A 26558-nucleotide genomic window follows, 5' to 3' on the forward strand; every position below is an offset into this window, starting at 1 on the left:
ATAGAAGGGGTTTTGCTGCTGCTGTAGGAACTCCAGCTCCCTAAGCGGTGTGGTCTCTAGGTCGGCAGACGCATTCTTCCATTGACCTACTGCATCTATACCAGGGGTTAGGTTGGCATAGCTGCGGCACTCCAGAGTATGGATTTTTCACAACCCTGAGGGATGTAGCTATGGCGATCTAAATTTTAAGCGTAGACCAGACCTAACTGTGTGGATGCAAGGGTATGTCTACACAGCGTTTTGGAGTAAGTGGGAGCAAGCCTCCCAGCCTGGGTTTATAGACTTGGGGTAGCGGGACTCACATTAGCTGTCTGTCAATGTGTGCTGTGAAGCTGCTGCTCGGTCTGGAGCTTGGGCTCTGGGGGTTGACATGGGTTGGGAGGCACCCTCTAGCTCCCTCCAAAATGCTGTGTAGACAGACTCAAGGTGCTTTTCAATTGATTGGGGGGGGGAGGGAATTGATATAACTTCCTCTACTATAAATATTAGAGAAGGCCTAAAATCCCAGAAAAGCTGCATGCTTCTCACAGGATCTGAAGTGAAATGATTAATAACGTTGACATTTAAATTGTCATCTTAAAGCTTCAGTAAACACTATATTGAGATTAAAGGGGACAGTTCACACCTGCCTTCAAGCTGTTGTTACAGGCTTTTCTTTTACAGACTCTGATCACAAAAGCTTTTTGTCCCAACCAGGAGCACTAGAAACTTATGGGCAGATCCTCAGCTGCCAACAGAGACCACACGTAACTCTTGATAGTGGGGGTGGGGGCACAATTTAAAAGTTATGGGGGGCACATGACCACCCCACGCATCGCCTCTGCCTCCTTTCCCACTTCCCCCACGCCTCCCACACCTGCTCCAAGCCAGCACTACCTTTCTCCCACTCCCCTCACAGCTCCTTCCCCACTTCTCCCATCACCTTCCTGCTGTGGGTGCGGAGCGGGCTCCAGACACCTACTGCCAAGCATCGGTAACTGCGGCTGCATGCAAGGAAAAGACAAGACTCGGTGGGCTTCCCTGCGCCCCCTCTGGCAGAGCTGTGCTGCCAGCCCCTTCTCTTTTTCCTGCTCTTGGTGCCTCCTAGCAGGTCTTAGCGGGAGTACTAGGTGCTGGTGCCTTTCCCAGGCATGTCCCTACCTCAGCCACATTCAGCCCAACTCCCCCCCGGGCAGAAATGTGTGTGTGTGTGGGGGGGAGGGCACATGATTGCACGCGTTGCCTTTGGCTGGGAATGTAAATTGGCATAACTCTACTGAAGTTGGTGGAGCTAGGCCAATTTATATCAGTTGAGCCTCTGGACCTTTATTTATTTATTTTTTAAAAAGAAGGCTGAAATTCTGCAGTAATGGATGGGGGCACCAATGAAGTGCTGTCATGACATAGCACAAATCACCAGATTGACTTGCTCCTGTCTAAGGTGCTGTTTGTGACAAATAGGTGAAAACATTGATGGGGGGGAGGGGTGTTCTCTGATTTTGAATGAATTTAATGCTGCCTGATGCTTAATTGGATATTTGCTCTATCTAGCAACAGAAAGCCATGGGAAGACTGCCTACTTGCCTTGTTTTTTCATCCACATGATGTAAACAGCTGGCAGCTGTGCTCATGGAAATCTTACACATTTAAAAAATAAATTGGGGCTGGCTAGAGACAGCACACTGCAGTGAGGTGCTCATGTCCCAGGCTGTCTTCTATATGTTCTCTCTTAAAGAGCTGTTTATTTGTGGATGTATACAGGAAAAGTTACCTACATGATTGCAAATTGTTCTATTAATATTTGTATCACCATAGTGCCTAGGAGCCCTTGTCATAGACCAGAACTCTATTTTGCTAGGCCCTGTACAAACAGAACATAAAGATGGTCCCTGCTCTAAAGCGGTTATAATCTAAGACTTGGTCTACACCTAAAACTTAGGTTGATCTAGCTATGTCACTCAGGGGTGTGAAATACAGTTAGCCCAGGTATAGACCTTGCTAGGTTGACAGAAGAATTCTTATAGTTAATTATCTCAATACATGGGTGTCAACACTCTGAAGGCAGAAAACACTGGTAGGTGTCTAAGTGGGGATGAAAAAACCATGAGGCAGCTGCTATTTTCTGCCTTGGTCTGCCATGGAAGTGATTTTAAAAAAATATTATTATTCTGTAATGAAGATCCCCTCAACTCTGGGAATGTACCTTTTGAGTTGGAGTTCTATAAGCTACTTCCTCCCCATGTAGGAAAAGGATGAAAGAGACCAAATGGATGAAAGAGATGGGTCCCTGAACCAAGGAGAGGGAGGATTTCTTGTGATATGTGATGTTTTCCTTAAAGCCTTAGGCCTGGGAATCGAGTGATTGTTTGGGGTTTTTTACATTTAAAAGTATGTTTCTAGCTCTCCTGGTTGCAGAGAAAAACTTAAGTACATGAACTGAGTGTACTGTAATGGTTCAACCCAAAAACATCCAAAATTATTTTTTTTTAAATCTCATGACTTTTAAGCCACTCATGAGATTTTTTTTAAAAGAAGCTTAACTTGTGATTTTTGAATGTGTGGGGTTGGCAATGTGGGACATATACCCGTTTTCCCTAAGCCTAACCCTCTTTAGAATTGTCTAGATTTAAAGCATGGTTCAGGGAGATCTCATGGTTAAAGCACAGGAGTCGGAGTGAGGCAATTTGGGTTCTTTTACCAGTTCTTCCATTGACTTGCTGTGTGATCTTGAACCTGTGCTTCAATTTCTCTAAGGTGGAGGTGCCTCAGAGGGTGTTGTGAGCTTTCATTCATTAGTATTTGTACAGTGTGTTGGCAGCTTAGGGTGCTGTACATGTGCAAAATGTGACTATTAAAAAATCTTCTGTGGGTTTACTCTGAAATGGAACCCTTTGCTTCAGTTAGGTGGAATCCAGTGAAACAGAAAGCTAGCACAGTGACGTTCATAAGTTACTGGCAACCTGGTCTTCCTCTGATGCCAGAAACGCCCCATAAATATTTGCCCCAATTCCCATGGGACTTTTTTTAAGTACTGCTGATCCTAGCATAAATGATTCTGGGTTCCAATGAAAGATTCATTGTGAGTGGTTGAATGTGGGTTGTCATATCCAGAAAAATATTTTAACCCCTACTTAACACCACAGTCCCTTTAGCCAGTCCTTTCCTCATTACGTTGCGGCAAGGCTTAAATTAGGTGAGTGGATCTAAGTTTTTATTTTGCACCCAAATATTATTGAGACATTTCATGCCCAGTAGAGACTGATCCATCAGAGGTTAACAATGGCTTGTTTATGACCAACTTGGAGATCCTTTGTTTTTACTCTGCTTTACCCTAAAGTGTTAACTCAAACTCCTTTTTGAAGTGAGATTGATAATTGCCTCCAGACCCTAGTACAGAATTCAAATCCCATTCATGGTGGCTCTTGAGTGTAAATAGGCCATAACTGGTAAGTCCTCTGCAGTGTCATATCTGTCAACCCGGGCCCAGGGGCCCTGGAAAAATGAGCGCCCCCGCATCCCAACACTGCTCCCTGGCAGGAGCACTGGATATGTGGAACGGGGCAAGCCCCCATGCCCTGACCCCGCTCCCCAGCAGGAGTGCAGGGAGGAGGGCAGGGGGGACTGCAGGTGGAAGGGGTGGGGAGGGACGCCCGTTTGCTCTGGCCCAGGGCCACACAAAACTGTAATCCGCCTCTGGACCAAACACCTGAATTGACAGATGACTGTATGATGATCTTTAACTGAATGATGTCTACAGGTGATACTTGAATTAGATATAAAAATCATAAGGCAACCTAAATGTTGCTGAGTGGAATGTTGTAGAAATGAAACACATTGAGATTAATACTACAAATAACATGAAGATGGAAACACACTCTTCAGCTGCAGACAAGAAGGCCAGTAAGGTCCTATACTTCATGAACAGGGGAGTTGTAAACAAAACCAGGGGAAACTATTATACCACTAGCTGAGTGTCCATCATGTGATTGGATTTGAACAACTAACCATAGGCTACATAAGGATATTCAGCATATCATGTCATATTTCTACATTTCAGTGCCAAGTTTTTGTTTGTACTTTTCCATCTCTTTAGCACTTATGTAAGTGCTGTTAGAATAACTGAGGAAAAAATAAAATTCTACCTACTTCCACCAAATGAAGACTATGGACTAAGGGAATGAAGAGAGAACATAATTTGCTCCATCTACGACTTTACCTACAACAAAACAAAACAAACAAACCGCCCCAAATAAAATCATAACCCCAAAACTTCATTCAATTGATGGGAATGTCTCAAGTTCATAACCTCAGCATTATGAACACCTCGGGAATGGAGGTTGTTGGTAACTGAGCAAAACATTATGATTGTTCTTTCAAAAGTTTACAAATGAACATTGACTTAACAGGGCTTTGAAACTTTACTATGAAGAAATATGCTGCTTTCCCTTTATATTTTTAGTAGTTTATGTTTAACAGAGTATTGTGCTGCATTTGCTTTGTTTAATTAATTAATTAATTTATTTTGGGTTTCTGCTGCTGCCTGATTACGTACTTCCAGTTCCAAATGAGGTGTGTGGTTTACTGGTCAGTTTGTAACTTTGAGGTTCTACTGTATTTTGAGGGCTTAAGTAGCATTGAAATAATATGTTGGCTTGTGCTGATCCTCAATATAGGAGTGAATTTCATCCCAGATGTATTGTATGAAGTAGACAAATTGCCTTCGCAGTTTAAAAACAAAGAAAAACTCTGAATGAATGGTTTATCACACAAATTGATCACAAATTGGCTGATCATGAACTTTCAATGGACACATGACATGTCCTGATTGATTCAGTAGGGAAAAGCTCCTTCATTGGACTGACGGATAAGTATTTCTTTATAAGGCATGTACAAGGCTATGGAGAAACCCCACCTGGAATAGTGTGTCCAGTTTTGGGTACCAGTCCTTTAAGGGGGGTGTAAATTGTGAAGAAGTTTTGGAAAAGAGATACTAAATTGATCAGTTATGTAGGTCATATATCATGTGAGGCTGAGGAAGTCTAGCTCTTACATTACAGAGAAGGTACAGTTTACAAGAGTGGCTAACTCAGTGTGACCAAACCTATACAGGGATTACAAAGACGAGTATCAGGATCTATTTGAACTAAGCAGCAACAGGGAAATAACCTAAATTTTGTAAGTACATAGACATGTTCTTATTTACAAAGGTGATCACTGTTTGAATTTCTCTGTTCCCAGAATCCACATAACTAGAATTCATGAATAAAAACAGATAGTTACTCTGACAAGACAAGAATCTTGGTTTAAATTCGCTTGGATTTTTGAAGGGGTAGTAAAAAGAACAGGAGTACTTGTGTCACCTTAGAGACTAACAAATTTATTTGAGCTTTCGTGGGTTACAGCCCACTTCATCGGATGCATAGACTGGAACATACAGCAAGAAGATATTTATACATACAGAGAACATGAAAAGGTGGAAGTAGCCATACCAACTGTAAGAGGCCAATCAATTGAGATGAAGTGGGCTGTAGCCCATGAAAGCTTATGCTCAAATAAATTTGTTAGTCTCTAAGGTGATGCAAGTAATCCTGTTCTTTTTGCGGATACAGACTAACACGGCTACTGCTCTGAAACCTGAAGGGGTAGTATTATTTCTTTTGATGTAGTGTAGGTCCAGATATAACCTTTTGATTAAAATATTTTTTACCAAATCTTATAAGTATAAATGTTTTTGTATAATTTAGGAAGTAAAAAGTCAAGAAAAAATATTTGTCTTGGTTAGCATTTTAAAATAATACTCTGAAGTGTTTTGAAACTGAAATCCTTCAAGGCTGGGTTACAGCAGGAAGAAGTGAAACTGACTAGAACCAGAAAGTAACTGACCAGTTGTAGTTAGGCTTAAACTAAATGCAAAACCCCCCCCCAAACAGCACCCTCCATTTCCACCTGTTTAAAATAGGATTGATGCTGCTTTACAGTAGTGGTGTAAGGCTGAATACAGAGGGTATGTCTATTCTGCATGCTATGCCTGGGCTCTAACTCAGGTTTGAGCCCACACCCCACTTCCGTTCACACACAAATTAGTCTGATTGGGCTCAGCAAGCACTCAGCCCCAGGGCCTTGGTGCTTGCTAGGGGGATGGGTAACCAGGGTAACAACCTAAGTCCCTCTGTGACTTGGGTCCAAGCTTTGTCATTTTCCAGCACGGATGCAGCTCAAGCCGTGGACCTGTCAAAGGGATTGTGTAGCGCAGTATGGATATGTTTTCATGGCTGTTAAAGTAAACCCAGGTGCAGCCATTGTAAACCTGGCTTTACGATGCAGTGTGGAGTCTCAAGTGCAGGCTTGGAAACATCCAGTCCACAAGCCCGAGTCCCACAGAGCTGCGTTTGCAATGCAGTGTGGCCATACCCGGCCACTGGGGACAGTAGTAGCCTGCTCCTACACGTGGGTAACCCCTGTGCCGCTCCTGTGTGAAGGCGCTGTGCTAAGTGGAGGTTGGGCAATGGCTGTTGAGCAGGTATCATCCCTCTGAAGCTGGGGTGCGGAACTGCTGCGCTGGGGGGGGCGGGGCGGATTCCCACGTGTCCGCCCGCCCACAGGCGCTGCTGGCCCGGCCCGCGCAGTTCCCTGCTCAGTCTTGGGCCTGCCTCTCCGCCGTGTGCCGCTGGGGGTGGGGGGACGGGCCAGGCTCTGCTCCTTTAAGGTTCAGCCCCGCCCCCTTTCTCTCTTCTCCCCGGCCGGCGCTCGCGGTGAGCTAGCGCGAGAGCGCAGGCGGAGACACGTGGGCGGCTGCTGCCGGTGGAGAGAGGGCGGGGGCAGTAGGAGCCTCACGCTCTCGGCGGCTCGCGAGACGCTGGTGCAGACGGGACGTTCCTCTGCTACTTTGTATCCGTTTGCGGCCGCGAATGTTCCATTTCCCGAGCCCTGCGACAGGCTCTGCTCCCCGCCTCCCTCCCAGAGCGAGACAGCCAAGGGCACGCGGGCCTTGCCGCAGCCCAGCCTGCCAGCGCCTCGGAGGCGGGGGGGAGCGAGGGGAGCCGGCTGCCTTCGCCCAGTGACCTGCCACGGAGCTGCTGGGTGAGTTGCCTCCGGGGGGGGTTCGATGCCAACCCCGGACAGGCACGTGCGCGGAGCTGGGGTGAGCTCTGCAATCTCGGGGGCGGGCTAGCTGGCTCCCCATTGCCCGCACGCCCCTCGGCCTTCTGAGCTCGCAGCACGAAAGCATTTTGTTAGGGATCGGGGTCCTTCCTGGGCGCCGGGACCTGTCACTAGCCACTCGGGACCGCCCTGCTTCCACCCAGTCCCTGCTCTGATGTGCCAGCCTCAGCTGTCATTGAAGAGGGAGTGCTGCTGGCTGGAAGGGCGCCCGGGGAACTGCGGCTTAAATGTGCCAGATCTGCTCCCAGGGGTATCAAGGGGTGTAACTAGGAGTTGGGCCAGGTGTGGGGAGTACGTGATAGCGGGATCTTTTCCTGAGTTCATTGCGGTTGCATCACTATAACTGAGGCGCACATTTGCCCCGTTGGCTGTGGGGTAGGCTCTCAGGGAAAATGGGGAAATCCCATTGCTTAAGTCTTTTAAAACTAGCCCGCACAAAGCGTCTGACAGACCAATCCTGCAATGTCTCCTAGGAATGGACTAGATGACCTCATAAATCTTTTCTGTCTCTGACGTCTGTGAAAGAAAAGCTATTTCTTCTATTTTTTACAGTGGAAATTGGTAGAGAGAGACAGAAAAAGCTCTCTGGCAAAACAAACTTTGTAGGTCTCGGTAGGGTTTAGTTCCTTTGTGTCTCCAGCAGTAGACTGCTTGGGTGATATTTCAGAAATGGTGTATTTCCTGCAAAAAGTTGAAACTCTGTCTCATTGCTGTTTCCTTCTTGAAAATTGTCACTTCTTTTAAAAATTGTTTGCCTTTTGCCCTATTTGAATTTAATATTCTTGCTAACTAGCCACTTCCTCAAAACAAAACAAATGCTTGTTTGTATTGGTACTAAATATTAACTTTAGTTCTTTTCTGCCAGTTTCTCTATGTGAGGCTAGATTTAAAATAATTTGTTAAATAGAAAAGGGTGGGAGCAACTAATGAAAAGAACAAGTGAGATCAAAAGTTCATTGCTAGAATAAAAGTGCTTGAGTCTCTCTGCTGCAACAAAACCCCTCTTCCATGAAACTTGACATCAGAATTGTTTGTTAATCATGGAATGCAGACAGCATGTTGATCTTGATTCCTAACAAGTCAGCCTGCTAGTTGCTAGTTAATACAGTCTGTAATTAATTTACCACATACAACAGAAACAACTATCGCACTTTCCTTCCCTGCTAAGGGAAACTTAACTGCTGCCTTTGGTTTATCTTCCCTAAAATTTTTGTAGACAGACTTTGGAATGGAGGTCTGCAACTAGTGACAGGTTTCAGAGTAGCAGCCCTGTTAGTCTGTATCAGCCAAAAGAACAGGAGTACTTGTGGCACCTTAGAGACTAACAAATTTATTAGAGCATAAGCTTTCGTGGGCTACAGCCCACTTAATAGAAGAAAATGATTAATGCCTTTGTTGACTTTTGATTAGTTCCATTATGTAATGGTTTAAAAATTAGCACAGCTGTGTAGGTTAAGCAATCTTTATATTTACTATGCTATATAAATAATAATAATTTAAAGTTTAATTTTCTTACAAGTCAACATCTCTAAAGTTATCCTGTTCAGCCTTTCAGAATCCTTTCTAGTGTGGGGGAGACCTCTTGAATACCTTATCTTGGGCAATAAGATATCGGTACATGTATATAGCAATTTTAAGTCTCATTTCTGTAAATGGTATTCTGTTTTCTGTAGAGATTATTGATGTGCATTGAGATCTACTGATGGCAAGTGCTATGGAGGAGCTGAATTATTTATTAATTTAAATGATTTATCTGGTCGAACAGATCTGACAACTTTTACCTCCTTATGTGAAATTTGAGTTCAGTTAGGGTGGGCGCCCAAGGACTTTCTCTAGTATTTATCTGTATTACAGTAGTGCCTAGAGGCCAGGGCATCATCGTACTAGGCACTATACAAACATAAAGCAGTGTCAGAGTTTAGGCTTAATGTTTTAGGTGGTGTTTATAACGAGTAGGTCACAAGTTTTTAGTTGGTTATAAATATCCCCTAAAGAATTTGTAACAACTATTGCAAGATTGTGTTTGTATATAAGAACCAGTAGGTGGAAAGAAGCTGCAACAAAAGTGAAACTGACTCGTATTCAGTATCCAGAATAAGAGAAATGGAGAAAAGTAAATAACATAAGTAAACAAATGATTGTTATAATATCTCATTATTAGTGACTCCTGGGTTTAAATTTTTTTTTTGAATGATAGTGTTCCTTTAAATAGGACTCAACAGATATACATAGTTTTGAATGGGTTTATTCTTATGGGAGGCTTAATTATTGTGACTGGGTGGCTTTTATTTATAGTGTAGCTTTTATTTGGTGGTGGCATGGGGTGGGAGGTTTCAGAACATTTTCATTCTACATTTCTGACGTGTTTAGAATTGCAAAGAATGGAGAAACTGAGAGGACCTAGCACTTGTCTCATCGTACTTCCTAGTAGCTTTTTGTGTGTGTTCCCATAAGTGCTATTGTGTAATAGTGCATCTATTGGCAGGAGTCTCTTGTCACAGTAATTCCTACGTGTGTTTTTTTTTTTTTTTTTTTTTTTTTTTTTGGACAGATGCAGTTTGTTCAGGAGAGTTGCAGTAAGAACAATAGGGAAAAGCTCTTTATTACTAAAGATTTTTTTTTTTAACTTTTTTGTTATTTTTCATGCAGTGAGAATAAGCTCAAAATTTCTGGTTCAGTTCCAAGGCATCTTTACTCTCAGTTGTTCAGCCCTTTTATCAGGCTGTGCTAAAGACATCAGACACCAGCTTACTGCTCGCATCCTGCGTCAGAACTGGGAGGATGATTACCTTGTCTCCTCTTTAATAATAAAACCTTTAATACTTGCTTCCTTTCTCCATTGCTAAAGCAGATGTGAAATGGTTATTCTCAGCCAACTGAGGAATTGCCCAGGCAGTGTACGGAAAGGGGAGGGTTTCCTCCCTTCAATCCACATCTGTAGCTGGGACTTGTAGTGTGTCTGTGTGCATCAAGAGGTGACAAAACCACTAAGCAGAAGATGATTTACATATTCAACTTCAATTCTCTAAGGTTAAGGGGCATGTAATACAAGCATAAATGTGGTTTTGTGTTAGCGGTTGATGGCTGATCCTTCAGATGACTAGTTTAGAAACAGATTTACAAACAGATTTTTGCCTTTTTTTTCCCTTTCTTTCCCTTACCCGCTGTTTCTTCCACTCACATCTATGCAGAGGTAAAAATTCTTTGTGGCATCATAATGTATGGCTATACATGAGATTAAAGGGACACTGGTAACTTAAAAATCACACTTCTGTTGTTGTTTTTTTTAAACCTGATATTGTTACAATTCATGTCAAAGATTACTGTAACTGAAAGTTTGAGTAAAAAATAACTCTGCACTTGACAGCCAGTTTTTTTCCTGTTGCATTAGCCTCTTACACATCAGTAAGGGAGAGAACAACACTTTTTTTTTAAAAATTGGAAAATGCAATTTCTAAATCTCCGGAAAATTGTCAGGGGGATTTTTGGGGAAGAAGGTATACCTGAAAGCACTTTAAAAATGAGCTACAATTATATAATACTTCCAACTGAAGAAAACCTGGTTTATGACCAGGAAAATGAGACCTTTATTTAAAAGGCCACTGTCAAAATGAACCTACCCTAGAAATATTTTTTTATACGAATTTTTTTTTAAGTTAATTCAGTGTTGTTGAAAGGTACTGAGCCAGACGTTTTCTGACCACAGAACAGTTGCAGCACAAAGTTCCACTGTGACCCCTACCTCCCTTGCATGCTCATCAGTGTGACTCAGCCCTGGCCTGGGGGTCACTTCTAGGGAGAGTCTCCATGAGCCATTCAGTTCTTTGTCTCTCTGCTGAGACTGGCACAGATGTTGTTTAATGTCGGTTGTGGCATGCGATGGTGGCTCAGAACTGGACTAAGACTGATGCCTTATTTCATGTAGGCCATTGAACAGCCAGATAATAGGAACTATTTTGATCACTAGCAGCTTGTCTTGGATTCAGCATGGTGATCTAGAAGTGAAAGGCTCTGTCTCCCATGAGCAATCCAGTCCCAGTGTTTAACTGTTTCCCCTAACACTGAGAATCTTTTCAGCTCTCCAAAAAGTAAGATACTAAGCTATTAATAACCTGTTTCTCAGCTGTGTGATCCATCAACAAACCCAGGGTTCTGTGTGTGTTTGTAGTTGTTCATGTTGCACCATTCCTCCTTAAATCTCTGTCTAGTTATTTATACTATATCCATCACTGTGGCCTCTGTGGTTCTTGTGAGAAGGCAGGTGTAGGCTTCTGGCCTGTTCCCTAAACCCAGAAAGGACTGACGCCATTGCCACAGTTTGTTTCAGGTCTTTTTCTCAGGGCTTTAGCTTTGTTTCTTCCATATACAATTAGAACAGCACATCAGTGGTCCCTAACCCAGGGTCTGCTGCAGGGGCCTATCTATTCCCTGCAGGGAATACTCTATGGGCCACTTTCCTGAGAGCAATGGCCTGTCACAGCAGGAGCCAACTTGTTTCCTGTAGCTCTTTCCACTACCCAAGAGTCTACTGCAGGAACTGTCCTACTCCCTCCAGCTTTCTCCCGACTGGCCTACCTGCTGGCTTTTAAATATGTTTCTAGCTGATCAGGCTCAGCTGGGGAAGTAATTGACTGCTCACAGGTGAGGTTGGGTCCAACTCCCCTTAAATGACCAGCCAGCCTGTGACAGCAGGGCATTGACATTTAAAAAAAACAATATGAGCATAATAAAGTGAGGAGAAAAGCTCTATACGGATTCCCACATCTAGCCAAATAAATGCAGTCTGGGTGCTTCCGGTAAGTCATTTAGGAGATCTTTCACACACTGCAGATCCATTTAAAAACTCATGGGTATTGTCAAGGCTGGCCGAATAAATGTTTGTTGTAAATGTCAAGTTCCACTTTTTAAACATAAAGGGTTAAATTCTAGTCTCAGTCGTATTCAAATCTTGAAGTAATTCTGGATATAGATGGAATTACTTTGGATTTATACTAATATAACTGGCAGCTGTACTAGAACTTGTGGTGGGTGAGTAACTCTTAAATATCCCATGTGTTTTTGTTCATTTTTCATTGTGTCTGTTTACGAGGCCTGTAGTATTTGTTCTGAGACTCTAGCAACTTCGCAGGTAGAATTCCCTTTGACTTCAGTGGGAGACTTGTGCGCAGAGCAGCTGCGGAATCATTCTTAAGCAGGGAACAGCTTTGTGAAGTTTACTTCTAGAGGAAGTAGACTCGCCTGTGCAGCAAGAAGTGGAACCTGCTAACTTGGTCGCTGTTGATTGCATAAAAGAGTGAGTAAAAACAGGAAGCCGTTAGTAGTGCTGTTCATCTGCCTTTGTGCTGCACTCCTCAAACAGGATATTTTCACAAACACAAATAGTGCTGTAGTTTCAGAATAAACTAGCATTGCTTGTAACAAAAATTGGTTGGCAATAACAGTCTAAACATGCTTTGAGTTTTACCTCTTTGCTCCATACCAGACCGTGTGTCTTGATGCCCCATGTTGTCTAAGAAGTGTGAGTTCCAAGGAGGGCCAGATGGTAGCGGAAGCCTAGCCTGTTTAGCTGTAATTAATGGGATTTGTTGTGGCAATGCAGCAGTATTAATGAAGGGGCTCTCTCTGAAAACACATAGACTCAGAAGTTAGATGTGAAATGGCTCATGTCTCTTTGTCCTCCCCGTTTCCTCCTTGCCTGCACCTTTCACTTCACAAGTGTGAAAGATGGGCAGGCTCTGGAAGCAAAGCACGGCACTAAGAACCGTATTCACTGCAGAAAGGATCAGTGTGTCTCATGCCACTTCAATCATTCCCCAAGGGGGATTTCTATCCTGGAAACCAGCCCATCCAGCAGTAAATCCTCTTCCCTAATGCAAGTGTGCATAAGTGGAATGTAGTGGTATTACTTGGCCATCACCTCTTTGACCGTAACCTTGTACGCAAGACAAAGCTGATGGGGCACAGTGAAGTGAAATTTGCTTCTGGAAGCACTTTTACATCAGAGGACATCCACTTCCGTCTCCTCTGTTCAGTCTTAGTTTGTAGTTTACATTATCCTTGGCTGCAAACTTGGTAGAAAAAGTCTGCTTTTTAAAGAGGCAGTTGGACTTGCAGTGCACCACTTTAATGTAATCTCTAATAAAGGAAGTAGAGACTAACTAGTTTTAGCTCCCCATCTTAAGTTTTATAAAGTCCTAATGTGTTTGAGCATCTATACACTTGCACTGAATCACTTGTTTCTTTCTTGCTTTTGTGTTTTTTAGTTTACAAAACCGCATTTAAACCACTGCAGGAGGACGAGGAAGTGAAATTGAATATAAATAGGAAGCGAGAGTGACCAGATTAGTTTTTGTTTTTGTGTCTCACATATTTTGGGGCTAAGGTAAATAGATGGTGAAAATTTGAACTAGAATATTCTTTCTTTTGCAGTAAGTAACATAGATGTAGGGGATGGCTGCATTGCAGCTGGAAGGTGCGATGCCCATCATGGGTGGATGGACTTGCGCTAGCTCAGCTGGAGCTAGCGTGCAAAAAATAGTCTTGTGGATGTTGCGACACTGATGGTGGCTTGGGTGGATCACCCGAGATTGGACCCAGCGGGTCAGGCAGGCGTGGATTTGGGTGAGTAGCCTGAGCCAATGCTGTGACAGCCACAGTGTGATTTTTTTAGTGCACTAGCTTGAACTGAACCAATGTGAGTATATTTGTTGGGAACCCCACCTCCCAGCTACAGTGAGAAAAACACAGGACAACAACATAAAAAAAATTAAGGCTATCAGGGATGCACATTGAGGTTCCTACTCAAAGTAAGGGTTATGTCTCTTTCAACAAGATAATTTGTGCTTTGTGATGTGACTTTGAAGGGTTTTAAACTGTTTCACACTGGCTTGCCATGAAAGCTGTTGCAGTTTGTATGCAGTATTTTAAATGTGCAGATAAATGAAGCGTCGGAGCTTTGATTTTTTTTTCCCCCAAAGTATAGTTTCTGAATTTTTTTCTTTGGTGACTTGCATCTTTGAAAGTCTTTGAAAAATAGGTATTAAATTAAAGCATGCACTAATGCAGTTATAGTGAGAGAGCTGTCAGAATTTCCATTACTGTGGAACCCACTTAAACAAAATACCTCTTTTAAAAAAAAAGTGATTGTTGTATGTCAGATTAGACAAGCACACCAGTACCCTGAAGCTTGCTTAAATGGAAAAACTGGATAAAGAAATGTGTTCAGTAACACAAAAGGTAAAAAGCAAAAGAAAATTGACGTGCTATGAAAGATACTTAAACTGGCTAGTTAACAATCCATGCTGCTTCAGGGTATATTGTTTTTTTCAAAGAAGAGAATCTGCCTCAAAATTTAACAGTCTTTCCACACTGTTGCATCACTTCAGGGGCAACTCTTTTGTAGACAAAAATACTATTCTTTCTGCAAAGTAGATTGGGATTTTTTTCTTTAAAAGCAGAGAACACAAAGAAATGCCCAAGCACTGCTCTGACATTGGATAAATTCCACACTGTTCTATCTACCAGTGTATAGACCCTCTATGATCAATCTGCCACATATAGGACCTTTTCACAAAAGGTATACAACCAAATGAACCTCAAAGCAGCTGTTCTCTTGTGAGAGGTTGGAAAAAGGGCATAGCGCAAGAGAGAAAGGAGAAGGCAAGAGCATTCGGGAAACTCTAGGACTGCTGCTTCACGATATTGCTGGAACAGCACTGTGGAAGATCTGCGTTGCCAAAAGTTAATGCCTGTGTAATGAGTACAAGGCTACAATGGAGATTACCTCATGGGCTGTGCGCTAGTTTCACTTCAGCAGAGCCTATTAAAAATTGCACAAGCCTCTTAAGTGACCCGCAAAGGCTTTTAAACAGATATGGGGAAGGGGCTACTTCCTTTGTGCTTGCTCTTGATGAATAAAGGAGACCCTGGTGGCCATAATCTCAGTCACATCAAGTCTGGTGTTCCCCAAATCAGTCCTCAAGCAAAACCAAGCGTCTTGTGTGCTTGAATGTTCCAAAGGCATTGGGGTTAAATATGTAGTATCAAAAATAAGTTTTTAAACCGTCTGAGTAAAAATTCTTCTTCTCCATAGCTCATTTTTTCACTATTGTCTCTTATGATATATCTGTTTCAATAGTTCCCTGTTTGCCATCAGATCTTTCAAGGTAGAGAAGACTTATATTTTGAATGCAAGGTTGTTGATTTTTGGTTTTGTGTTGTGCTCTTTGGGCCTTCTTTATCCATCGTAAAGAAATGAAAAAGGCACAAGCCTATTTTTTTTTTTTCCTTTTGCAAGTCACTGTTAAACAAATGTCTGTTCCTCTTACTCCTTGTTTTGAAAGAGGTATAGATGTTTTGGTGCTGCATGATTAGAAGTTTTCTAAGGTATTTGGATATTTTTTTCTTCTTTTCCCCTCTTCTTTTTAAAGCAATTGAAATTAATGGAAGTATAGTCCAGCAGTTTTGGGTCAAATTTTCAAGAGCACTTAAGTCCCATTGACTTTTTGGTGGGCCTTAAGTGCTCTTGAAAATTTTACCTTTCAATGTCTGTTTTGGAGGGAGATTGCAACAGTGTTTGAATCTCAATGATATTTTACAAATCATTAGCCCATAATCTTCCATTTTAATATTTGCTATTTAAATATCTCCATGTACCTCTGGATTTACTCTTTACCCCTTCAGAAAACTTGCTGAGGGAATTTGAAATCGAGGGCTGAATTCTGTGGCACAGGCCTGCATCTAAAATGAACCTCCATAGTTCATGTCCCCCAGTTACTTTATGTAACAATTGCTGCTACTCATTCAGCAATAGGTTCCATTTTATGAAATGTACACTCTTAACCCTTATAAAAACAAGGAGTCCGGTGGCACCTTAAAGGCTAACAGATTTATTTGGGCATAAGCTTTCGTGGGTAAACCCCCCCCCTGAATATTGTACTGAATATGAATATATAAATATAATATATTCATGCCTGCATCTGTAACTTTCACTCCATGCATCTGCAGATCCTTCTGCAGATTCATGGAGTGAAAGTTACAGATGCAGGCATAAATATATTGAGGCATGAAGAGAAGCATTGGCCTGCTAAACCCAGGGTTGTGAGTTCAATCCTTGAGGGGGCCACTTAGGGATCTGGGGCAAAATCAGTACTTGGTCCTGCTAGTGAAAGCAGGGGGCTGGACTCTATGACCTCTCTGGGTCCCTTCCAGTTCTAGGGGATAGGATATCTCCATTTATTTATTTATTTAAGTGAAGAACCAGTGTGACAGGGCCAATTCAATCAGAGTGGATGTGGTCTTTTGAGGGTTTGTTATTTTGCAGGATGTTTAACCATTTCTGGCCATGAGTCACTGTCACAGCACATTTGCTGAAAACATTGTTTATGTTCTCATTTTTACAATATAATAAAATAACTGGAATATAAATATTGTACTTCAGTTTCAGTGTGTAGTATATTGAGCCGTATAAAAGTCGTTGTCTGTTTGAAATTTTAGTTTGTACTGACTTCACTAGTGCTTTTTATGTAGCCCGTTGTAAAATGAGGAAAATACATCCAGTCATCTAGATATCTCTAACTTGAGCTTTTAGATCTCTTGTTGGATTCTCCATTGTCTTCTGGTGAGATTTTCAAAAGCACCTATGTGATTTAGGAACACAGATCCCATGGACTGTCAGTGGGACTTGTGCTTCTAGGTCATGCTGATGCTTCTGAATTTTTTTAACATAATTTTAAAAAATATTTTGGAGACAGCTATAACTAGAAATGGTTCTCAGGTAAGAGACATGTTAAGTTTAGAATTCAGTATAGTGGTATCTCCTGCTGTGTTGGAACATGTAACTGAAAAATGCAGGTAGGTGAGTAGATGAAACAAAGTAACTCCCCTCCCTTGTCATCTCCCTCCACCTGCTGCAGCCAGAGTGAACAACAGAAGGTGAGAGTTCTGAACTTTTAATACCCTTTAAAAGACCACACCAACATAACCAGACCTATAGAAGTTTTATTGTAATTCTTGGCTTTACAGAATGGATGTGCACAAATGTGATCAGACACACTGATATTTTAACTTGCTGCAATTATTGGGTTTTTTCCTCCCCGCCCCCAAGAGAAAACGCATAGCAGCATTTTGCAGTCAACAGTGGAACCTGAAGCCTAGACCTACAATGAGGAACACTTTGAATGTAATTTAACATTTAAAATGAGTCAACTAAACAATCCCTTACCTGTAAGTAAGCCCCTTTGTTTTCAGTTTAAACCAATTTTTTTTATTGAAAAATTCCAGGGTTTTACAAAAAGTATTCATTTTTTTTCTGATTTTTCACCCTAATTTTGTGTCATTCAAATATATAAAAAATAACTTGTTTTATTAGAAGAATACAATATTACAATAATACATTAGTCTGTGTGTATATGCACAGCTGCCTGTTGAAGTAAGGCTATATATTAGTCTAAAAGATGCACACAATAAACAAACAGGCATATACGCAAGCGCTGAAGTGCGTGCACATCTGAACGTGGTGATGAATCTCTCACCCACCGCGTACACATTTCAAGCTATTAGCAGATAACGGTTTAAAGATTTAACCCACTAAAATGGGAAGAAAACGAAAATCTGTATCAGAGTACGTTTCAGAACATAAGGAAGTAGTTACAAGTTTTAAAAAAAAAAAACAGAAGAAAAGGATGAAGTTGAGTGTATAAGCTGCAGATAGTGTGTTTCAGTTATTAAATATAAATATTTGTAGGCTAATATAGGGTTACCATACGTCCGGTTTTTCCCGGACATGTCTGGCTTTTTGGTAATCAAACCCCCGTCCGGGGGGGAATTTCCAAAAAGCCGAACATGTCCGGGAAAAATACTCCCTGGCTTACCTTAGAGCGGGCGTTGGGGGCTGCTGTGCTCCCTGACTCCTGGGCTCTGTAAGCGCCGAGCTGCCCAAGCGCTATGGGCTTCGGGTGACCCCCATGCCTCTGGACCCTGTGCCCCCGGCCGGGCACTTCCCCTCCGGGGGTGCAGGGTCCGGAGGCATGGCGGTGCCCGAAGCCCGAGCGCTACCGGCTTCACGGTTTGCTGGGCAGCCTCCAGACCCTGCACCCCCGGCTGGGTGCTTCCACTCTCGGGCTCCAGCTGTGCTGGGGAAGCGCCGGCCGGGGGCTCAGGGTCTGGGGGCTGCCCGGCAAACCGTGAAGCCAGTAGCGCTCGGGCAGCCCTTTTCACGTGGCTGGGAGGGAGGAGGGGGAATGCGGGGCGCTCAGGGGAGGGGGCAGAGTTAGGGTGGGGGCTTTGGGGAAGGGGTGGAGTTGGGGCAGAGCTTGGGATGGGAAAGGGGTGGGGCCAGGGCCCCATGGAGTGTCCTCTTTTTTTATTTTTTAAATATGGTAACCCTAGCTAATAGTTCTAAGTGTACAGCAGTAAACTGTTTATTCAAATGAAAGTTTTATTTGGGGATTAGAGATGTATTGTTTTCTTAAACTCAGAGGTGGCATTGTGTTTTTAGTTCTGCAGCAAACCACATTGATGAATGGAATTCAAAGCATTAATCTACTGAATACTTTCCGCCCGTCTTTCCATCCACCAAAATAAACCCTGATATTTACCCAGAAAAATTATTACAGTAAAAGCTTTAACTGGCATGCTGTGGGTAGGGGGGTGCTAGTAAATTTTAAAATGCCGGTTAACTGAGAGGGAGGGGTTTGGAGTGCGGGGTGGTGGTGCGAGATAGGACCTGTGGGGCATGGGCTCTGGGAGGGAGTTTGGGTCTGGGAGGGGGCTTGGGGCAGGGGGTTAGGGTGTGGGAGGGGGCTTCGGGTGTCATATGGGGGAGGGCACTCGCCTCCAGCTGCTCCCCACAAGTGGCTCCCTGTCCTTGCTGCTCCTGGCGGAGGCATGGCCAGGCAGCTCTGCAAGCGGGCACGCTGCCTTTGTCTGCAGGCATCGCCCCTGCAGCTCCCATTGGCCACGGTTCCCGGCCATTGAGCTGGGAGCCGTGTGGTCAGTGCTTGGGGAGGAGGTACAGAGGCAACGTGCCTGCAGAGAGCTGCCTGGCCGTGCCTCCAACTGCAGCGGAAGGGACGGGGAACTGCTGGAGGTGAGCGGCCCCCCATATCCGGCACCCCAAGCCCCCTCCCAGAGTGCACCCTGCAGCCCCTCCCACACCCCAGCCCCCTGCTGGCCCCGCACCAACCGCACTATAAACTGCACTTTCAGTGCAGATCAGAAATGCAGGTTTATAGAGCTTGCTGGTTGGTGAAGTGCCGGATAAAAGAGCTTTTACTGTAATTGTTTTTTGCACTGATTTTTCACCTGTTTTTGTTATAAAACTAGGCAAATATCTAGATGAGAAAAATCTAGTGAAAAATTAAAATAAAATTAAAACTGAGAACAAAGGGCCCTACCTGTAAGCTAAATTCCTGGCTGGGAAGGAAGGGAAAAGACTGAAGACATGCTTAATACAAGGCATTACAATATAGACTGAAATGATCCGATTATTTTCCTCTCCATCTTATCTTTTAATAGCTTTGCCTTGTTTTTATCTGTTTTTATCATTTCTGCAGATGAACTTGTTGAGGAAGGGGTGTAGGTTGTGCAATCAACCCCTTTCTGCCTCTCCCCCCCCCCCCTCCCCACCTTCATATGTTCCAAGGTCAGAAGGGACCATTGGGATCATCTAGTCTGACGTCCTGTGCGACACATGCCAGAGAACTTCCCCACAATAATGCCTAGAGCAGACCTTTTTTAGGAAAACATCTAGTCTTCATTTCATCACTACAACCCTTGGCAAATTGTTCCAATGGTTAATTACTTTGTGTTTAAAAATTAATGCCTTATTTCCAGTCTGAATATATCTAGCTTCACCTTCCAGCCATTGGATCATGTTATACCTTTCTCTGCTAGATTGAAGAGCCCATTATTAAATATTTGTCCCCCATATAGATACTTAAACTGTAATCAAGTCACCCTTTAACTTTCATTTTAAGCCAAATAGATTGCGCTCTTTGAGTCTATCACTATAAGGTTGGTTTTCTAATTCTTTGATCAGTCTCATGGCTCTTCCCTGAACCTTCTCCAATTGTGGTCACTAGAACTGGACAGTGTTCAGCAGCAGTTGCACCAGTGCCATAAATAGAGGTAAAATCTTTCTACTCCTACTCGCGATTCCCCTGTTTATGCATTCCAAGATAGCATTAGCTCTGTTGGCCACAGCGTCACACTGGGAACTCATGTTCCGCTATTATCCACCACTTCCTCCAAGTTTTTATCCTGGGAAGCAGTGACTCAGAAAGAGCCCCTCATCCCACAAGTATAACCTTTTGTTCCTAAAATATACATTTACTTTTAGCCTTATTAAAAAGTGAATTGTTTGCTTGCGCGCAGTTTACTAAATGACTCATATCTCTGAATCTGTCCTCTTCGTTATTTACCATTCCCCCAATCTGTGTGTCATCTGCAATCTTTATTGTTGGTGATTGTATATTTTTTCCCAAGGTCATTAATAATTTTAAATAACATAAAGCTGAGAATCTGTGGTACCCGACTGGAAACACACCTACTGATATGCTCGATGACAATTACATGTTTACAGTTACATTTGAGACCTATCACTTAGCCTGCCTTTAATCCATTTAATATGTGCCATGTTAATTTTATATTCTAGTTTTTTAATCAAAACATTGTGTGGTACCGAGTCAAATGGAAATCCAAGTATATTATGTCAACTCTGTTACCTTTATCAACCAAACTTGTAATCTCATAAACTAACTTCATATCTTTTTTGGACAGAATCTATTCTCCTTAAACCCATGTTGGTTTGCATTACTTTCATTACCCTCATTTAATTCTTTATTAATCGAGTCCTGTATCAGCCGCTCCAGTATCTTGGCCGTGATCGATACCAGGCTGAAAGGCCTCTAATTATCCAGGTCATCCCATTTACCCTGTTGGTTTTTTTTTGTTTTTGTTTTTAAATTGGTACAACACTAGCTTTCTTCCAGTCTTTTGGAACTTTCCCAGAGTTCCAAGACTTATTGATGATCAATATTAACATCCGATGATGGTGCTGCCACTGCAGAGGTGGTAGGGGTGAGTGGGGAATTCAAGGGCAGTGCTAAACAGGATGGGTAGCTTCCCTCTCACCCCTTTGGCTCAGCTGACACTTAGAAACCTTTGAAAAACACTGGTGGTAATGAATTGAGGAGTACTGCATTTAGTGTGGGTTAAATGATTGGCTAGCTTAATGGCCTAGGTGAAGGCAGTTATCCCCAGCCTATCATTAAACCCCAGAAAATTCCGAGCCCAGGGTAACCTGAAAATAAAAACTAGTAGATGGATGTGCATGTGTGGATTCTTTTTTATTCTCAACTGGTATGTGCATGGCACTTGTAGAGAAGGCATATCTTGTACTTCAGCTATTTATATTGAGTAATTTTTAACATTCCATTTATCTTTTTTTGTAATTAGAAGCAATTATTCTAAAATGTCACCGCCTTATAGCTATTTCTCTTCCTCTGGGTGTGTTAATTATGAAGGACAATGGTGTTGAAAACTGGATTTTTTCATGTGTGAAAGAGTACATCTCCAGCTCTCCCACCTAAAGTTTTAATCTTTGATAGAAGAGACTCTGAACAATTCCACAACAACTAAGTATCTTTCAAATGGAGGATCATGATTTCTAGTAATGGGGAGCAGTTGAACTCTTCAGAAACAAAAAATCCTGTGGGTAATAAGTAAAGAGAAGAGAATACAGGGAAATATGGTACATAAGCAGAAGCATCTCTCAGACTATTATGTTTGAAGTTTCCTGTAAGGCTCTTTAACCTATGTCTTCAGTAAGTGTTTTATGTCCTAGTAATCAGCTGTAACTATCAGTTTAAAGCAGGAAAATTTACATTATTTTTAGGTCTCTCTCTCTCTCTCTGTTTTGTGATGTGAAGAAATTGGAGAACCCTATTCTAAATCTGTCTAGATGTTTATTTTCATGGCAGCATTCTCTTTTCAAAATGAAGTACTGAGCCATGCAGCACATGAGAGGGAATACCAGTGACTATTTTGGGAAGACTTTTAAAACTAATATAAATTAGTCAAAAGAAATTGCCTGTTTGATGCCCAGGTGAGATTTCACCTGCCTGTTTCCATATGCAAAGACTGACTGGCTGGTTAGATTCTTGGTGTGAGCCCAAAAACCCATAAAAATTCACATAAATCCCAAGCCAGTCCCTGGTTTGAGGGGGAGGATGTGTGCATATGTAAAGCTGTTTGTTTACTGTATCATGGCCATTGCAGATGTATATACCCAGTGTAATGGAACCAGTGTAATTTTTACTGATTTTAAGCTATTAGATACATTATTCAATGGTTCTGAACAACTTTTATTGTAAAAGGATGTTTTCCCATCGCAAGCAACTTTATGTGAATGAAAGTATTGTGTGCCAGGACTTCTCCTTTCATTAACTGAAACTGTGAGCCCAACACTTCTTTGTGTGCTGCAACTTTCCCTTTTTTGCTGTAACAACCAACTAGATTTACCTATAACATGCGCGCGCGCGCGCGCTCTCTCTCTCTCTCTCTCACAACATACACTTGCTGTTCTGGGGAGTGGATGGGTCTAGGCAACTGATAATGGGATATAGTGTTGTAGGTTAGAATCCAGCACACTTTGATAGTGGCAAAGGTATTGCTCTTCGTGACCTTTTACAAAATGTTTGTGAGAAGGTGGGAAGTTGGACTGTAGTGGCAACTAGACACTTGCCCACTTGACTGATCTGTCAAAACTGGTATGTATTTGTCCATCTTGGAATGTGAGTAAGAAGGCCAAGGGTTGAAGGAGTTATGCAGACTGACCTGTTCCTTCGGGTGAAGTTTGAGGCAAGTGTGTGGGGAAGCCTGCATTGCCTGCTGTACCTGTTCTGTGATGCTTACATTAGCACTAAATTCACTGAACCTCCCATGTGCCTGTGGCCCCCTCCCCCACCCTGCATTCTGTAGGAAGACCCATTGATTTCAATGGAGTTACTCTAGATTTACACCTGTGACTAAGATCAGAATTTGACCCTTCGTTTCCAGTTCATGGAGAGCTGGTGCTGTGATAGATACGTCCTAAATAGAAGATATGCTGATATCCAGTCTTTCAGATGTGTTTTGGAAATTTGCAATTGTCCCAACTTCCTGAGGAATCTGATACTGATAAAATTACTTTGAATGTTAATTTTATAGTGTTAGTGAAAGATGAGATTGACAGCTTTGGAGAGTGAGGTCATCTGTTGGTCTTCAAAAAATGTAGTGTGTGGGCACCACAAATGTAAGCCTCATTCCGTGCTGCGCTTATTTCATAATTGCTTTCTGTGGCATTCCTTGCACTTTCCTCTGGCGCATCTAGTGATGGTTGGAGAATACTGGACTAGATGGACTTCTGGTTTGATCCAGTATTGTAATTCATCTTCACTCACGCATGTATACACGCGCTCCACCGATGTGCTTCACCCTGATTTGGAAAGATAGTCTTCAGGGTTGAGAGGGTACTTCAGTTTCCATGGCGCTTTGTTGTTGATTGTTATGGGAGCACCCACAGTGTGATAAATACTGTCCACAGGAAACGTAAGGTTTCCAATGATAGGCCGGTAATATGAAAGCTAATAGTGGGGAAAGAGAGAGAACATATATTTTTAAAAATCTTTGTGTAGTTACGAACTATCCACACTCCCGTCCTTCTGAGATCATTGTTAGTAAGTAGATGTCATGGCAGGAGTGGATTTTGAGGTGGTATTTGAGGGATGGGAGAGGTAGGGAGTTGCTTTACAGATCAGTTTAGGGAGGGCGCTCCATGTATGTGGGTGGCTGTGGAGGAAGGGGCAAAAATTGTTGAGGGAAGTAGTTAGAGGGCTGGCTAATGCCAGCATCCTTGGTAGAATGGGTAAGAGGAGCAGATATGTAAAGGGATGTGAGGGTTGATAAACTTCAATTTGATGCGGTGGCAAGGGGGTCACTGGTGTAGGGATTTGAAGAGGGGGTGACAGAACAGGCAAAAAGCTGATCTTAGAAGCTGCAGTTTGTTGGGCTGAGGCAGAACTTGCGGGGAAGGTCAGAGAAAAGGAGCTTGCAATAATTAAAGCAGGAGATGACAAAGGCCTGCGCAAGAACTTCAGCAGTGTGTGCAGAAAGTAAAGTTTATTTTAGAAACATGTGAAGAAAGAAAATTACTAGTAGAGCTGGTCCGAAAATGACAACTTTTCCGGCACTGGGGCAGCGGGGGTGTGAGATTCACTTGTGCAAAAGCTTTTAATGGAAACTTTTCAGATTTTTGAAAACATCAGCCATTTCTATTAGCAAGATCTAGACACCTCCTGGGTGTGTGGGGTTGGGCAGAGGGTGGGAACAAAAGTGACCCACAGTTTGTATAGACCTGCATGACACAGAATGGTGCAGCTGTCAGCAGTAATGGAAAGCTGTACTGAGATCACCTGATCTGAAAATCTTTTCCTTTGGGCAGGTCTGCACTACAAACTTGCACCAATGCAGCTGTGCCACGGTAGCGTTTCTGGTGAAGATGCTCTAAACCGACAGGAGAGCGCTCTCCCATCAACTTAATACCTCCACCTCCAGGAGAGGCGGTAGCTATGTTGGTGGGAGAAGCTCTCCTGCTGACATAGTGCTGGATACTGGGGGGGGGGGGGGTTTAACGTCGGTGTAACTATGTCACTCGGGGTGTGGATTTTTCACAACCCTGAGTGAAGTAGTTATGCTGAAGTAAGTGCGTAGTGTAGGACCTAGCCCTTGAAACTTAGATCAGGGCCTATGTCTTGCTGTGTTCAGAGAGTGTCAGGGTAGCTTATTTACTGTGGCATCTTTTGTAGGAGAGATTTATCAGCAAGTTGAGGGACTAGAGATTTTGGGAGGCTTAGTTAACTGGTGAGATTTGTTTAATTTGCCTAATGGTAATTTGTTTAAATTTTGTGAGGTGGTGGATGTCCTACAAAATTAACTCTATAAAGGCATGGCCTGTGTGAAACATCCATCAGATGGTAACAATTTTCAGTCTACTAAAAATCTTGAGTAAGATTTGAACTGGTGAACTATAGATTAAAGGTAAATTGCAAGGAAATGGATATGTCCCTCCCCTCCCCCCCCCATTTTTATTTTGTGGCTGTGACTTTTCAAGAGTCTGAATAGTGATGAGATTTTTAATGTTTGAATTTTTAGCATAAAGAAACCTTATTGTAAATTCTGCAAGTTTTGTATTTGTTCATGGCCTTGTTAGGTGTTGACATAAACGAACAGCCGAACAACTGAGAAGCAAAAGAGTTTTTAGTTGTGGAATGTGGCCAAAATTTGGGCAGAGGTCTAGACTGGCTCTCCAGTGAAATGACATTGGAAATCTTGTGGATAATCCTATAATAAACCATTTTGTAGTAGAAAATTCATGCTTTGAAAGGTAGGGCTAATTGGGAACTTACTTTCAAGCACCCAAGAGTAATCAGCCAGTCAGGAATTAAGTTTACCAAGTGTTTTTATTTGCTTTCGATTCTGTTGGAAGGGAATGTAAGCCTCAAAGTGGTAATAAAAGTTTATGTAATATATGTGGGTGTTTTTTTGCATAGACTAGCTGAGCTGTAACTAGACATAGAACTTCTCAGTTGTTTAAACATCAATCCAAAACAAATGCCACAACAGGAATGCAGTGCTGCTTCTCGGCTTTAAAAATCGTAATTCAGTGCTGCTTGTGAAAGAGACTCTAGGAATACATTAGGAAGAGGAGAGAGACCACTCCCTACCTTTTCATTAATTACAAATTCTGTTCACCCAGTGAAGGCCTTTGGAATGAACCATTTAACTGTAAAGGGTGTTCCAGGCTGTACAGGTACAGAATTTGCTATACCAGATGAAATGCAGTCTGTCTGCTTTACCTAAAATACAAGTATGCAATAATGATTTCCCTGAAACAGAAATTATAGGATAAAAGGATATCTTGTTAGGTGTGGATTCTCTGGTATTCAAGTCAAAGAACAAAGATGTGAAATAGATTCATCCTTGGATTTGAAGTTCTTTGCTTTCATAAAAGCCCAGTGTGGGAATTTATTGTCCAAAAATCAGAGAACCAGCCACATCCTCTCAAACGTTCGACTGTGCAGAACAGAATGGTTTCCTCTCATATGGAACATAATTGGACATTAGCAGGAGTGTGTAAATACTTGTATAGTACCTGCTATCTAAGGATTTCAGATCACTTTACAGGCACTCACTACTTAAAACAATAAGGCTCAGACCCTGAGTCCCAACTTGACTCAAGTTTGGATCCTCTGGCCCTGCAGGGTCCTGAGACCGACCCCTGACTTAGCGCAATTGCAATGTAGACAGAATGGGGGTTAGGCAGGTTCAAGCATGGGCTTATGTGGCAGTGTAGACATACTGATAAAGGTCTCCCATCT

The 26558-nt window shown here is 42.5% G+C and overlaps 1 protein-coding gene across 1 annotated transcript in view; it reads left to right on the forward strand.

The window, feature by feature from the left end:
- The first annotated feature begins 6736 nt into the window (after positions 1-6736).
- SUSD6 (sushi domain containing 6) overlaps positions 6737-26558 on the forward strand; it is a 117383-nt gene continuing 97561 nt past the window's right edge. Inside the window, exon 1 of the mRNA XM_005305935.4 lies at positions 6737-7059. The gene's annotated coding sequence lies outside the window, so the exon portion shown is untranslated. The remainder of the gene's footprint in view (positions 7060-26558) is intronic.

This window comes from Chrysemys picta, chromosome 4, assembly GCF_011386835.1.
Source record: "Chrysemys picta bellii isolate R12L10 chromosome 4, ASM1138683v2, whole genome shotgun sequence".
In the NCBI taxonomy this organism is placed as follows: Eukaryota; Metazoa; Chordata; order Testudines; family Emydidae; genus Chrysemys; species Chrysemys picta.